Here is a 16,407-nt window from a genome sequence, read left to right on the forward strand (position 1 = left end):
AGACGAGAACACTGGATGATGATGATGATGATGATGATGATGATGATGATGATGATATGAATGTAGAGAGACGTGGAAACACGTTCACAATGTCTTCATTTGAGCTGTGTCCTCCCACTGCCCCCTTTCCTCTCTAGGCAAGGATGCTGTTGGAGGGGCAAACACATTACCTTGGAGAAGTGTGTGTGGATATCTTGTTTGATTTAAGGATGGGCCCCTTTGGGCTCACCAAGAACTGTTTACTTTCCATGTGTGTATTTGTACAAAACAAAACCCGGGTTCTGGGAGCTGTATGGTGACTTCACCACACCTCAGTGTCAGCTCCTCCAGTCAGTACACATCCTTGTTCCTCAGGGTGGGCCCAAGCCTTGGGCTCTCTTGGGGATACCTGGTATTGGAAGGACACAGGCCATCTCAAATGGGGCTCCCATATCCCTTCCTAGGGTCCACTCAGAGCTTTCCCTCTGGGCCCTCAGAAGGTCCTGCTGTCCTACATCTGGCTGGTCCCTTGGCCTCGGGATGAGACACCTCTTTTCTCTCCCCTGGTTGGGAAGGTCACATTGCTCCAGGCCAGCGGCATGCTCTCCAGGATTCCAACCTGGAGGAAACTCCCCAACAGGTAAAGTCCTTAATATAAAAACAATACTTTTACCTACCTGACTGTGGGGGCCAGTGCCTAAGGGGGAAAGGAAACAGTCTAACCCAAACACAGTACATCATACCAGAAAGCTAGAAAATGAATTAAATCACACAGGGTAGTCCTAAAACCCTTGTGGAATGTTACAGATTTAATAATCTAATGGCTTAATATTTTGCTACCTTAAAATGCAGAAATAATAGAAACAGTCTATGACTTTTCTTCATACAGATAAGGACTTCAGTTTCAGTGGCTGTATGACAGAATTTTGCCTGCACCCAGCGGGCAGTTTTTTTTTTAATATGACAAGATTCTGAGCAGTGTCAAGTTGCTGATCTAATTTTAGTAAATTTGCTTTTAAATGTCATTTACAGATTATTTCTATTGAAACTGCAGACCTGAATTATTGCAATTTAGAAATGCACAGGGACTTAATAAATGACTGTCTCCCCACACACCCACATGTGCACACACACATTTCTTAGTAGAAAACTGAAGTGAGAGGAAGGGGACCGACATGAATAACAAGCTCAACCTCTTTGTGCCTGGAAAGGAGGAAGACTGGAGCAGCCAGAGACTCACTTCCCCCTCTCCTGGGCCTTTCTCTATGCCTTAGTCTCTCCAGCACATAAATGCATGCCTGCGCGCGCGCACACACACCCAAAGACGGCAGTGGCGCTCTCTCACTCACCAGCCCTGTGGGCGCGAGGGTGCCATGGAATTTGTTCTGGTCTCTAGGATGTATCCAAGAGGATTCCAAGCCATGTGAAAACTGCCCTGCTTTCTGGAGGGTGGAATGTGACCCTGCAACTTCAGAAGCACAATCATTTAATAATTTAAAAAAAAAAAATCATCCTATACCCACGATAGAGACATCAACAAGGTTCTAGGAACGAACTATGTCTCTTTAGAACCTAACGCATGTTCAGTTTTTGGAAACCGTGTTTTGGTGGTTTCCTTAATACCTTTCCTTGTAGGGCTTCTTCCCCCCAAATCTTAGAGTCCCTTCCAGTGAAGAGAGGTGGACACACTCTGTGACCTGTTTCTTGTCTCTCTGGACTGACTCATCAGGAACCGCCTGTGGGTCCCGTGTCTGTCTCTGTGGTGTCCTCAGAGCTCCAGCCATACAGGTGGGCTCCAGGGGCAGTTTTTTTTACACGAAGCAATAGAAGTACAAAATACTAATTTTTTTTCAAAATTTAATGTTTTCCATAAAATCTGTTGGCAAAACCCCTTCTCCCTCCGCATCTAAATTCTTTGATTTTTACTTGTTTGCTTTTTTTGGAATTTCTCCCCCCTCATGTCCAGAGGACTAAAGAAGTAGCACAGATACATTCTGATGTTGAGTAAAATAGCAAGTCACAGTAGGTGGTAGTGTCCCTTGTTTTCCTCTGTTAGTAAGTTTTAAAAGAATGTATGAAGATAGTCATGAATGTACTAAGTGTTCTAATCCTGCTTCAGTTCACTTTGGCTGTGTCTACCTGACCACACACGTTTGACAGGGAATAAAGTCGTGTCCAGTGTCATGGGTGTTAGTGTGCCCCTTCCCCCTTCAGTGTTGGCTCCAAACCTTCCTTTCTTTTTAAGTTGGGGGGGAGGGGCTCCACCTCAGCAGCAATCATCGACCAACCAATGGGATCTACTTAGTGGTGAAGGGATTCGCTGTTTAAATGCGAAGAGTCACTGGCCTACCCTGCCACAGCATGGCCACTCGCGTTCCTGCAGAGATGGCCTCAGTTTTCACCTTTGCCCCCAGATGTTTACTTCTTGCCTGACTGAGGAGGAGGGTCTCGAGACCCCGGACTGGAGGCCATTGGGCTCTTACCCTGCCTCGCTGTGTAGATGGTGATACGGAGTGGGCAGGGGGCGGGGGCCGAGGGGCTCCGACTGTCACGTGGAGATACTTGCCTCTTGTAGATCCAGCCTTAATGTTCTTCTGACATCCTAGTGACAGCAGACCCTGCACAAAGTGGATATCAGAATTAATACTGTGAGGAGACAAAATAATGAGTATAGTTTTACCAAAGATAATGAAATATCGCATAATGTCTGCATTTTACCATTGATTTGAGTGCATCCTTAGAAAACTGAATGTAACAAAAACCCAGGACATTTTTGGAAATTGTATGCTCTCTAGCAACTTTGTGTGAATTTTTATACAAGCACTGTTTTATGAGTTATATAAAATGTTATAAAAATAGAAAATATATGGTCTCGTAACATCTTATTTTCTTAAGGCAGAGGTCTCTCGGAACGTCTGGGTCTGTCTGTCTTTGCGTGCGGCCTCCCCCCTCCCCCCTCGTCCCCGGGGAGGGCGCGGGCACTCGGGGCACCTCGGCCTCTCGGACTTAACGCGCTCTGGCTATCGGGGTGCAGTTTGTCACAGCCGAGTGACTGAGACGTCTCCACACAAACCGCTTCCTGGCCATGCAGTAGGGGCGCGGCTGACTGCCCCCCTTTCCTGGTCGGGTGCCAGACCCGCCCTGCTGCTAAACTAGCAGAGCTTCAGTTCACTCTTTTTTTTTCCACTTTGGATTAAATGAGATTTCGTTCCTCAAAGCTAACGTATTATTAACTGGTAACAAAAGGATGCATGTTTTTTTCTCGCCTCTTTGGCGAATTATAAATCATTGAATACTATTTCACAGTGAAAATAAGGTCTCAAGCTATCAGAGCAACACTGTTTTGGACCCGGGGTTCGCGCGGCCTGAAGTGAGTCGTGGCCTGCGATTGGAGCCCGCCGCCTCCAGGGCGTGAGCGCTCAGTCCTGAGTCCTGACACCTGTGCTGTAAGCCTCGCGCAGGTCAGGGCTGGTCGGGGCTGGAGCCTCAGACATTTACTCCGTGAGCAGGTTTAAGCAAGACTTGAAGGAAAGCTAAATTCTTTAGGTCCGTTCTGGCTGTGGGTATCTTTGTTTTCGACCAAAAGAAAAGAAAAAAGTGCCTTTCCTCAGCTGCCGAGTAGGTGCTCGGTGCTTCCAAGGAAGCGGAGGCCGCACGGGGGTGAGGCCCGCCCTTCAGCCGCGACTGGCGCCGCGGCCGGCACCCCGCCGCCCAGCGCTCGCCCGCGCCACGGCTTCGGTCTCCGAGCTCGCCTGCATCTACTCGGCCCCCGGTCTGCACGGCGAGTGAAGTGACGGTCACGGAGGGTAAGATCAATGCTCTCATTAAAGCAGCCCGCGTAAATGTCGAGCCTTTCTGGCCAGGCTTGTTTGCCGAGGCTCTGGCCAGTGTCAACCTCGGGAGCCTCATCTGCAAGGTGGGGGGCAGGCGGACCGGTCCAGCAGGAGAAGCAGGCGGTCCTGCCCACTCCAGCGCCGTTGCCCCAGCTGAGGAGAAGAAAGCAGAAGCAAAGAAAGAAGAATCTGAGGAGTCTGATGATGACACAGGCTTTTTTTTTTTTGACTAAACGTAACACATTTAACAAAAAGCTGAACTGTTAAAAAAAAAAGCTGAACTCTTTGCTTCTGTTTTTGCTTTGCTTCTGTTGGTCTTGCAAAAAAAAAAAATCAGAGAATTTCAGTATATGTGGTTTCACTTGTAAAAGCAGTTCTCAGAAATAAGAGCGCCACACCAAATTATCCTGAAGTTTGGAACGGTGGGATGCAATGGACTCTTTAAGAGAGCTTCCAGAGAAATCTAAAATCCTTCGGCCAGTGGTGGGAACGAACATTCATTGTCTGCTTGCTGTGAAGGCAGTGTTGGGCATACCTAACATTCATTGAGTATATACAACAGTGCCGAGGCACACCGCTGAGAGTTGCACCTGGATCGCGGCTTGCAATCATCCCGGAACCCTGTGACGTAAGTTCCCTAATTAAGCCGGTTGAGGCAAGAAAGCTAAGGCCCTGAAGGGTATGTGTGTTATCTCATTTAATTCTCATAAAAACTCAGTGTCTTGGGCAATGCCATTATCTCCGTCTTGTGGTGAGGTAGCAGAAAGGTTTACCGGCCAAGTTCACACAACTGGCAAACTTCAGTGTCAGGATTTGAACCCAAGTTTGTCTCGTTCCGCCGTACCATCTCAGAAACTAAACACCCCTGAGTCACACACAATACACAGAGATTCAGACCCGAAACCAGTTACAAGTCAGTGGTGTCCTGTCACCCACATCCTCTAAGCCCCAGTTTGTCTGATCTTAGATATGGGGGTGCCGGTCCTCAAACTGCCCTGGGTGAAATAATTGTGGCAATTGTGGACAGACATGTTCTGGTAAGAGTAAATTTTTTGAGATAGTGAAAGTGACTGCCATGGATCAGATTCCTTAGGGAGCAGAGCCTGATACTAGGATTCTTGTGCAATTGATTGAGGACCTGCTCCCAGGAGATGGGAAGCAGGACGGGCCCAGGGAAGGCTGTGAGCGAGAGTGTGGTCTCCTCTGCAGTCCGGCCTCATTGCCAGCCACTGGGAGGCCCTAGAACATGAATTGTTTGGCAGAATTAGTACCAGGTGCAGCAAAGGGGCCAGTTGGTCGGTGAGGTCTTCTCCAGGGAGAGGGGTAGCTCGCCTGGCAGGGTGGCTCCCTTTGCCAAGGGCAGTGTTCCAGAAGGGCGATTGTGAGTGGTTAGCTGGCTCTCAGCAGCAAGGGCATGGGTGCGCTGGAAAGGGAATCTGGGTGGGACTCCATCAGCATCCACTAAGGGGCAGAACCACCAGAGGGCACGTTACCCCAGGGGTTCTGATTCTGTCTGACTGGGGTGGTGCCTAAGCATTTGCATTTCTAAAGAGTTCCCAGGTCGTACTGGTGCTATGTCCAGGGGCTGCAGAACCACTGCATGACAGTGACTTCGAAAAATACACTGTGTACATCTCAGAAACTGAAGGCTTAGCACTTTACTGATTAGTAGAAATAGATCTGAGCTGAAATAAGTGGTTTCCTGTTGTGTTCAAATAAAACTGACCTTTTTTATAAAGTTAAAAAAAAAAACTGACCTTTTTTAAAATTACAAATTATAAGTTTACTAATGAGGAGTACTTAATATTGTGAAACAGGTAGACTGGTCCTTGTTGGAGTTGTCAGGAAAAACTTCCCCGGGCTCCCCTGGTGGCGCAGTGGTTGAGAGTCCGCCTGCCGATGCAGGGGACACGGGTTCGTGCCCCGGTCTGGGAAGATCCCACATGCCGCGGAGCGGCTGGGCCCGTGAGCCATGGCCGCTGAGCCTGCGCGTCCGGAGCCTGTGCTCCGCAACAGGAGAGGCCACAGCAATGAGAGGCCCGCGTACCGAAAAAAAAAAAAAAAAAAAAAAAAACTTCCCCAAGGAAATGGATGACTAGCCTAGATTTGAAAATGAGGAATTAATTAGGTGAAAAGTTCAGCATGCAAACAAGCTTTGGGGTACAAGAAGAACCCCTTAGGAAACAATAAAAGGAAGCCAATGGGGCTGGAACTAGAGGAGGAGGAGGAGTTTTGTGAACCTGCAGAATTAGTCCAGGGCTGGATGACTTTGTTTTCACCAAATTGTCCTTGGATCCGTACGAAAAGAAGAAACTCTTCACCTGTTCTAAGTAGGGAGGGGAATATTCTGTTCTGATACAATCGTGTTGAACTCTGCCTTCTCAGCCCAGTAAGGCTGCCTTCCTCTGCTGGTGTTCTAGTCACCTTGCCATCCTGACTTCTTAACTAGTGATAAACGAGATCTTAGCTTTCAGGTCAGTGGGAAGAGGCAGGTTTACAAATGCTTCAGCATCAGGGCTTAGGGTCACTGGCCAAATGTGGTAGCTTTTGCCAGAACATTTCTGCAGGGGGAGGCCTGTCCATTGCTTTTTTTTTTTTTTTTTTTTTTGCGGTACGCGGGCCTCTCACTGTTGTGGTCTCTCCCGTTGCGGAGCACAGGCTCCGGACGCGCAGGCTCCGCGGCCATGGCTCACGGGCCCAGCCGCTCCGCGGCATGTGGGATCTTCCCGGACCGGGGCACGATCCCGTGTCCCCTGCATTGGCAGGCGGACTCTCAACCACTGCGCCACCAGGGAAGCCCCATTGCTTTTATTTTAAAGAGCAGGAATTTGTTTGTTCTTTTAGAGTGTGTAGTCCAGATGGTGAACTGTGTCCTTGACAGAGGTTGAGAACATGGAATGCCACAGCTTTTCCTTCCAGAAGCTTCTGCGGTGTGGCAGCTGTGTATTCAGAAGTGACGGTGGGGCCTCAAATTATAGGGAGTCGTGTTTTTCAGAAGAGCTCCCAGTCTCTAGGCTCCTGCAATGGGTCAGGAATGTGCTAGGGATGTGACGTACGTTATTTCATTTATTCCTCACGGAAACCCTGTGGGATAGATATTTGTATTCCCCTATTCCCCATCTTACACATGGGGATGCTTTCAGAGGTTAAGTAACTTGGTCAAGGTCACAATGCTGGCAGAGCTGGGAGCCTCTAACGATGGCCAGGCTGGCTCCCCAGTTTGTGCTCTTGATTTCCACGCTGCCGCTTATGTAGCTGTGTGGACTAAATCTGTTCGTCTGTCTGCCTGGTGGTTCCCGGCTGTTTAACTTGGGGTTTTGCTGACTGTCCACAGTCGCTGAGCTTCTGGATCCACCCCAGTCAGAGTATCTGACTCAGGAAACCTCTCAATGCCACAGGAAATATAACAAGGCATGCAGTTAAGAATCATCTCTGCCTCTAAAGGAAGTTCATTCATTTAGCAAAAATATTTGTAACCTCTACTATCTCCTGGGCACCGTTTCATGATTCTAGCAAGCCTTGTTCGTTGGTAGGTACGAAGCCTGTTTGAGCTTGGAGAGAAGGGTCTGATGGTAAACAGTATAAAACATGATGCCTCTTGCCTTCGGTTGATTTTCAAGATGCATGTGGGTATAAGCAGGTTGAGGACATCGGCTCTGCCCGGGTGCAGACGGCTGAGGCCGTGGCAGGAGGACAGGGTCAGGCTTTGGCCTGAGGTACACCTGCCGGAGTGCAGGTTCCTGAGTCTCCTGTCTCTCACAGGCTGAAACACAGTTGCTAGGTATCCTGCTCTTTCTGACGTGAGGTATTAAACCCAAGTCTCCCCATTGTATCTGACCAGCTGATATCGCAGTGCAGGCACGGTGCCAGGCATGACAAGGCATATCCTTCAGCATATGGTGACGGCTGCCTTGTCTTCAGGTAATTAATACTGATTGCTTGAGTCCAAAGAATTGGCTGCTATTATTGTAGCCTCACCTTAGATTTATCTGTCTCAGAATCAAGAGTTAAGGGATTTCCCCTACAATCCTAAAGAAAATTCCCTACACATTCTGTGGGGAAGTATCTAATATAAGCAACCCCTCTGAGTGGGACTCCAGAAATGGGCTTTACCAGTCCAGACTTCTAAACAGAAATTGCCCATTTTAGATACTTGCTGTTCTACTCTGACTGCAATCAGTCTTTGGGCCTTCACTTGTCTGGCCTGGGGAAGGTTCCTCCAACTTTAAGGATAAAGTCCCAGGATCGAAGGTCCATTGGATACAGTTGACATCTCCACAAGGGAATCAAGAAGTGCATTGTGAGTGACCCATGTCCTCAGGATCTTGCAAAATTGTTGACTTTCACCATCCATCTTTTGACATACCTGGTCTGTTAACTAATAACGAACAAAAAAATCTTAAAACAAGAACGGGCCATCAAGCGTGTCTTTGAGAGGACAGGAGAGTGGCCGTCTCAGAAAGCTGTGTCCAATTTCAGAGCCCTCAGAGAAATGCCAAGCACAGACTGGTTGTAGCAGCTACCAAAAGGCAGAAGCACAGGCTGTGGAGAGAACTTACAAAGAGTGTATGTCAAACTAACTGTATCTCTTTATACTCATAATTAGACTGGCAAAAATTAGAAAGCTGGGTCATGCCAGGGGCTGGGTGAGGCTATGAGTCTATAGGTACTTTGGGTATTGCTGGTGGGAGGGCAGCCTGGTGCAGCCATCCTGGAGAGAAAGCAGCACTGTGGTTTTTGTGGTGAGGGGAGTTGGGTGGGAGAATGTCACTGGGAGAGTGGATGGGCAAAATGTGGTGGATGTACTTCAGTATTTATTATGCAGCAGTGAGAAGCAATGGATTAGATGTGCCTAGAGTGCCATGGATGGGCTTAGTGAAGAAAGTAAGATACAAAATGAAATATATAGTAATGTCATTTATGAAATTTAAAATATATTTTATTTTATTTATAATATAATAATTATAATATATAAATATATTTATAATATGTGCACAGAACAACAAAACATTTTATAAGACTGCATACCAACAAAAAGATACACATTAAGCACATTAGAATGGTTAGCTAAAGTAAGGGAGGAGGACATGTGGAACGATGTGAGAACAAGAAAAGAGAAAAGATAACTTGAAAGAAGAACTTGGAGGGTGGGTGCTGGTGCCCCGGCATCTCCCAGTGGAAACTCTTGTGGGTGCACCTCCCCATTCCACCCAGGGGTGTGCTGGTAAATGTGTGACAACTGGCTCTCCAAGGGAAAAATCCATTCTGTTTCACGGTGCTTGCTGATTTCCAAGGTGAAAATCCTGCTACCATGGCTCATCTTAAGCCACCCATATGACTCGGAAGCCATTTGGGAGATGCTCACATTCTGCTCTATGGAGTCTGCTCGATGGAGTTTCTAATTTCTCAAGATGGTCAGTAAGCCGACTGATAACCCTGGCAGTAACTTTTTATTTTTTTTATTTTTATTTTATTGGAGTATAGTTGATTTACAATGTTGTGTTAGTTTCAGGTGTACAGCAAAGTGATTGTTATACATATACATATATTCACTCCTTTTTAGATTCTTTTCTAAGTTATCCCAGAATATTCAGTAGAGTTCCCTGTGCTATACAGTAGGTCCTTGTTGGTTATCTATCTAATTCTGACAGTAGCTTTTTGAAAGCCAAAATACATACGACCAAGATAAGGCAGGACTTCCGTAGAGTGTCTCTTTACTTGCCTCGTATACATTGCACACCCTTTAAGAAAGTTCACAGAATATACACCACCTCTCCAAAGGAAATCTGTTTTGTTTTTAGTGTCTTGAAAAATGGTAGTTTCTATTCCCTCAATCATTATTGACCAAATAAACCATGACCTAAGAATTTTCCCCCAAATGTCTACTTTTCTCCCCAAAATGCTAAAAAAATAAGGAAGCTATTGCCTAGCCGTCTATATAATTTTCCATGGAACATGGTAAATGCTATTTGGCAGAGAAATGCAATTAGCGTCACACTGACCAGGGGAGAGCTATTTCTTTGAAGGGATTAACCATTACTGGTAAAAGGATTGGATAGGCCTCTACAGCAGCAGTCCCCAACTTTTTGGCACCAGGGACTGGTTTCATGGAAGACAAATTTTCCACGGCCAGGGGGGTGGGTGTTGGGTTCATGTGGCAGTGTGAGCTATGGGGAGCAATGGGGAGCGGCAGATGAAGTTTCGCTTGTTCACCCGCCACTCACCTCCTACTGTGCGGCCCAGTTCCTAACAGGCCTCAGACTGGTACCAGTCCGCAGCCCAGGGGTTGGGGACCCCTGCTCTACAAAAATAGTCGTAACTTTAAATTGTTCATCCTTAAAAACTGCAAACATACACTAGAAGCATTTTCAGACTTTCCTGGGAAAGCCAGATATTTTTTATTTTTATTATTTTTTTAATTGAAGTATAGTTGATTTACAATATTGTGTTAGTTTCAGTTGTACAGCAAAGTGATCCAAATATATATATATATGTATATATACATATATATACCCACACACATATATATGTATACGTTTTTCAGATTCTTTTCCATTATATAAGATATTGAATGTATTTCCCTGTGCTATGCAGTAAATCCTTGTTGTTTATCTATTTTATGTATAGTAGATTGTATCTGTTAATCCCATACTCCGAATTTGCCCCTCCTCTCCTTTGGTAACCATAAATTTGTTTTCTATGTCTGTGAGTCTGTTTCTGTTTTGTAAATAAGTTCATTTGTATTATTTTTTAGATTCCACATATAAGTGATATCATATGTCTTTCTCTGACTTACTTCACTTAGTATGATGATAATCTCTGTGTCCATCCATGTTGCTGCAAATGGCAATATTTCATTCTTTTTTTATGGCTGAATCTTATTCCACTGTATATATATATACCACTTCTTTATCCATTCATCTGTCAATGGGCACTTGGGTTGTTTCCATGTCTTGGCTATTGTAAATAGTGCTGCAATAAACATTGGGGTGCATGCATCTTTTCAAATAGTGTTTTCTCTGGATATATGCCCAGGAGTGGGATTTCTGGATCATATGGCAACTCTATTATTAGTTTTTTGAGGAAGCTCCATACCGTTTTCCATAGTGGCTGCACCAACTTACATTCCCACACCAACAGTGTAGGTGGGTTCCCTTTTCTCTGCACCCTCTCCAGCATTTATTGTTTATGGACTTTTTTTTTTTTTTTTTTGCGATACGCAGGCCTCTCACTGTTGTGACCTCTCCCGTTGCAGAGCACAGGCTCCGGACGCGCAGGCTCAGCGGCCATGGCTCACGGGCCCAGCCGCTCCGCGGCATGTGGGATCTTCCCGGACCGGGGCACGAACCTGTGTCCCCTGCATCGGCAGGCGGACTCTCAACCACTGCGCCACCAGGGAAGCCCTTATGGACTTTTTTTTTTAAAGAATATATTTTATTCTTTATTTATTGGCTGCATTGGGTCTTCGTTGCTGTGTGCAGGCTTCCTCTAGTTGCGGCGAGTGGGGGCTACTCTTCATCACAGTGCACGGGCTTCTCATTGTGGTGACTTCTGTTGTTGCGGAGCACGGGCTCTAGGCACGCGGGCTTCAGTAGTTGTGGCACATGGGCTTAGTTGCTCTGTGGCATGTGGGATCTTCCCAGACCAGGGCTCGAACCCGTGTGCTCTGCATTGGCAGGAGGATTCTTAACCACTATGCCACCAGGGAAGCCCTGTTTATGGACTTTTTAATGATGGCCATTCTGACCTGTATGAGGTGGTACCTCACTGTAGTTTTGATTCACATTTCTATAATTAGCGATGTTGAGCATCTTTTCATGTGCCTGTTGGCCATCTGTGCGTCTTCTTTGGAGAAATGTCTATTTAGGTCTGCTCATTTTTTGATTGCATTGTTTTGTTTTTGTTATTGAGTTGTATGAGCTGTTTGTATATTTTGGAAATTAAGCCCTTGTTGGTCACATCATTTACAAATATTTTCTCCCAGTCTGTAGGTTGTCTTTTCCTTTTTTGTTTATGGTTTCCTTTGTTGTGCAAAAGCTTGTAAGTTTGGGGACTTCCCGGACTTCCCTGGTGGCGCAGTGGTTAAGAATCTGCCTGCCAATGCAGGGGACACGGGTTTGAACCCTGGTCCAGGAAGATTCCACATGCCGCAGAGCAACTGAGCCCATGCGCCACAACTACTGAGCCTGCGCTCTAGAGCCCGCATGCCACAACTACTGAAACCCACGTGCCTAGAGCCCATGTTCTACAACAAGAGAAGCCACCGCAATAAGAAGCCCACACACCACATCAAAGAGTAGCCCCTACTCGCTGCAACTAGAGAAAGCCTGCGTGCAGCAACAAAGACCCAATGCAGCCAAAAATAAATTAATTAATTTTTTTAAAAAGTTTGGGGCTTCCCTGGTGGTCCAGTGGCTAAGACTCCACACTCCCAATGCAGGGGGCCTGGGTTCGATCCCTGGTCAGGGAAATAGATCCCACATGCTGCAACTAAGAGTTCACATGCTGCAACTAAAGATCCTGCACACCTCAACGAAGATCCCGCATGCAGCAGCAAAGAGCCAGCACAGCCAAATAAATAAATAAATATATATTTTAAAAAACCTTATAAGTTTGATTAGGCCCCATTTATTTTTGCTTTTATTTTTTTTTTAAAATAGATTTATTTTATTTATTTATTTATTGGCTGCGTCAGGTCTTCCGTGGCTGTGCACGGGCTTTCTCTAGTTGCCAAGGGCTTCTCATTGCAGTGGCTTCTCTTGTTGCGGAGCACAGGCTCCAGGCGCACAGGCTTCAGTAGCTGTGGCACACAGGCTTAGTTGCTCCACAGCATGTGGGATCTTCCCGGACCAGGGCTTGAACCCGTGTCCCCTGCATTGGCAGGCTGATTCTTAACCACTGCGCCACCAGGGAAGCCCCTGCTTTTATTTCTATAGCCTTGGTAAACTGACCTAAGAAAACGTTGGTATGACTTATGTCAAAGAATGTTTTGCCTATGTTACCTTCTAGGAGTTTTATGGTGTCATGTCTTGTATTTTTAAGCCATTCCAAGTTTATTTTTGTGTATGGTGTGAGGGTGTGTCCTAACTTCATTGATTTACATGCGGCTATCCAACTTTCCCAACACCACTTGCCGAAGAGACTGTCTTTTCTCCATCGTATATTCTTGCCTCTTTTAAGATTGACCATAAGTGTGTGTTTATTTCTAGGCTCTCTATTCTGTACATTGATCTATATGTGTTTTTGTGCCAATACCACACTGTTTTGATTACTGTAAGTTTCTAGTACCGTCTAAAGTAAGGATTATGCCTTCAGCTTCATTCTTTTTCCTCAGGATTGCTTTTGTAGTTCTACATAAATTTTAGGATTATTTGTCCTAGTTCTGTGAAAAATGTCATGGGTAATTTGATATGGATTGCATTAAATCTGTAGATTGCTTTGGGTAGTATGGCCATTTTAACAATATTAATTTAACAATATTAATCCTTCCAATCCAAGAACATGGGATATCTTTTCATTTCCTTGAATCATCTTCAATTTCCTTTACCAATGTTTTATAGTTCTCAGCGTATAAGTCTTTAATCTCTTTGGTTAGGTTTATTCCTAGGTATTTGTGGTTTTTTGTTTTTTAATTTTATTTATTTTTGGCTGCGTTGGGTCTTCATTGCTGTGCGCAGACTTTCTCTAGTTGCGGCAAGTGGGGGCTACTCTTTGTTGTGGTGCACGGGCTTCTCACTGTGGTGGCATCTCTTCCTGCGGAGCACAGGCTCTAGGCACGCAGGCTTCAGTACTTGTGCCTCGTGGGCTCTAGAGCACAGGCTCGGGAGTTGTGGCTCACAGGCTTAGTTGCTCTGCAGCATGTGGGATCTTCCCGGACCAGGCCTCAAACCCGTGTCCTCTGCACTGGCAGGCGGATTCTTAACCACTGCGCCACCAGGGAAGCCCCTAGGTATTTGGGTTTTTTTGTGGTTTTTTTTGTTTGTTTTTTGGTGGGTTTTTTTTTGCAGTATGCAGGCCTCTCACTGTAGTGGCCTCTTCCGTTGCGGAGCACAGGCTCCGGACGCACAGGCTCAGCGGCCATGGCTCACAGGCCCAGCCGCTCCACGGCATATGGGATCTTCCCAGAACGGGGCACGAACCCGTGTTCCCTGCATCAGCAGGCGGACTCTCAACCACTGCGTGTTTTTGTTTTTCTTTTGAAGTGATTTTAAACGAGATTTTTTTTTTTAACTTTCTGATATTTGTTAGTGTAAAGAAATGCATCAGGTTTCTGTATATTAGTCTTGTATCCTGCTATCTTGTTGAATTCATTTATCAGTTCTAATAGTTTTTGTGTGAAGTCTCAGGGTATTCTGTATAGAGAGTATCATGTCATCTGCATATAATAACAGTTTTACCTCTTCCCTTCCGATTTGGATATCTTTTATTTCTTTGTTGTCTGATTGCTGTGAAAGCCAGACCTATTGAAAAAAAGAATTCTTGTCACCCCACTAGAGCAGGGCATCTCAGCCTCAGTAGCACTGACATTTAAGGTCTGATCATTCTGTGTTGTGGGGACTATCTGTACACTGTAGGATGTTTAGCAGCATCACCTGTCTCTACCCATTTGACGCCCATCCCACCCCCTCCCCCTCAGTTGTGACAGACAAAAATATCTCCAGACATTGCCAAATGTCCCCAAGGGGGTAAAATCATGCCAGGTTGAGAAGCACTGAATTAGAAACATCCAAATCTTTTAAGTTTTTCATCATGTTGGTCACATGTTCACTGAGGAGGCCTTGCCAGGATGGCATTTATAAAGCAGCTATCATAGAGTGAGCTGCAAGAGTTCCATAAATCTTTATGAATTGCTTTTGTTTCTGCTGTTTCATAAATATGTTCTAAATCCCTTGTGCTGTAGACAACTATGAGAGATCAGTTTTTGCCATGTGGTATGACCAAACCAACATTCTCCACCATCAGACGTCTTTTTGCTTATTTTGATTTTTAAAAACAGAGAAGCCTGTAATGGGTCAAATCCCACCAGCTAAGTTGAGGTACTTAATTACCAACAGAGCTTCCAACAGCCTTTCAAATGGGCCTTCCTGCTTTCCAGCTACTATCAACTCATCTTGCCTCACACAACACATTTTAACTCTTCTGAAGACTGAACTCAACAAGGTAAGGAAATTAGTATCCTGATCCCTTCCTGACCAGTGAAGAAGCTGAAGCTCAGAGAGGTTAAGGCCAGAATATAACCAAGGTAACCAAACTTGCTAAGGGCAAGATAGAGCCTAAAAACTGGGACCCCTGACATATATCACTAGGTCATGCTGCCCCTCACCATGCAAGACTTAGTTGGCTTTCTATTACTTTCCAAAGAGCAATCAAGAGAAGGGAGGGAGAGAGGGTGGCAGGGAAGGAGAGATAGAAAGGCACAGAGAGGTGAAGAAAATGAGAAAAAGCATCATCATTACTATAATCTCCTAAATTAAAACTCATAATTAACTCATGTTGAAATTAATTATACTATTTTCACTGATGTAAAAGCCTAATTAACAAGTGGTAAAATAGAAAAATTCCTTCTGTTACACTGCACAGTATATATTATTGCTTCCTGAGAGCTGATTTAAGCTTTCAAATAAAAATCAATTTTCCTGAGCTCCTCTGAAATCTGAGCTGGTAAGACTTCCAGGCTCATGTGACCAAACATCTCACTGTTTTGGGCTACAGAAGTTTCCCTTCTGTATCAGTTAACCTGAATTCTCAAGAATTCCTGGAGGGCAAATAAAAGGACCCAGACATAGTCGGTCTTTATGACACAACAGAGTCTAATAAGTCTATTTGAGCCAACCCTTCCAGTGCTAGCACACTGCTCCTGGGAATCTACAAACCAATTTATTTATGCAGATGCCCTTTTCTTAGATGATGTGTATTATGTGTGTGTCCTTTCTATTACTACTCTATTTTTTTAGTCCCTTTTATAACACTTTCTTGAGAATTAGAATAACTAGTCTCTGATTCTTTATTCTCTTTACTGATAAAATCTGTGTATTTTCTACTTTCACCTGAAAAGTAAACCATCGCTTAATCAGAGAGGGTCATCACATTCTTTCTGTAGGTCAATGTAAATATTTTATGCTTTGTGGGCTACATAAGGTCTCTGCCATATGTTCCTTTCTCTTTTTTTTAAAACAACCCTTTAAAAATGTAAAAGCCGGGGGCTTCCCTGGTGGCGCAGTGGTTGAGAGTCCGCCTGCCAATGCAGGGGACGTGGGTTCGTGTCCCGGTCCGGGAAGATCCCACATGCTGCAGAGTGGCTGGGCCCGTGAGCCATGGCCACTGAGCCTGCGCGTCCGGAGCCTGTGGTCCGCAGCGGGAGAGGCCACAGCGGTGAGAGGCCCACGTACCACAAAAAAAATAAAAATAAAAAATAAAAATGTAAAAGCCATTCCTAACTTGCATGCCATACAAAAGGCCTCCAGCTGCCTTAGTCTATCAACCCCATGCCCTAAACAATTAATTTTAAATGGGCCCTAACTAGCCCATTTGGAATCAGTTGGAACAACTTTACTATCCAGACATCTGGAGACAAACTGAAGGGAACTAAGGCCAA

At 45.3% G+C, this 16,407-nt stretch overlaps 1 pseudogene; it reads left to right on the forward strand.

Annotated features, from left to right (window-relative positions):
• Positions 1-2,065: 2,065 nt before the first annotated feature.
• Positions 2,066-16,407, forward strand: part of LOC101277396 (60S acidic ribosomal protein P1-like) — a 267,203-nt pseudogene continuing 252,861 nt past the window's right edge.

This window comes from Orcinus orca, chromosome 12 (genome assembly GCF_937001465.1).
Source record: "Orcinus orca chromosome 12, mOrcOrc1.1, whole genome shotgun sequence".
In the NCBI taxonomy this organism is placed as follows: Eukaryota; Metazoa; Chordata; class Mammalia; order Artiodactyla; family Delphinidae; genus Orcinus; species Orcinus orca.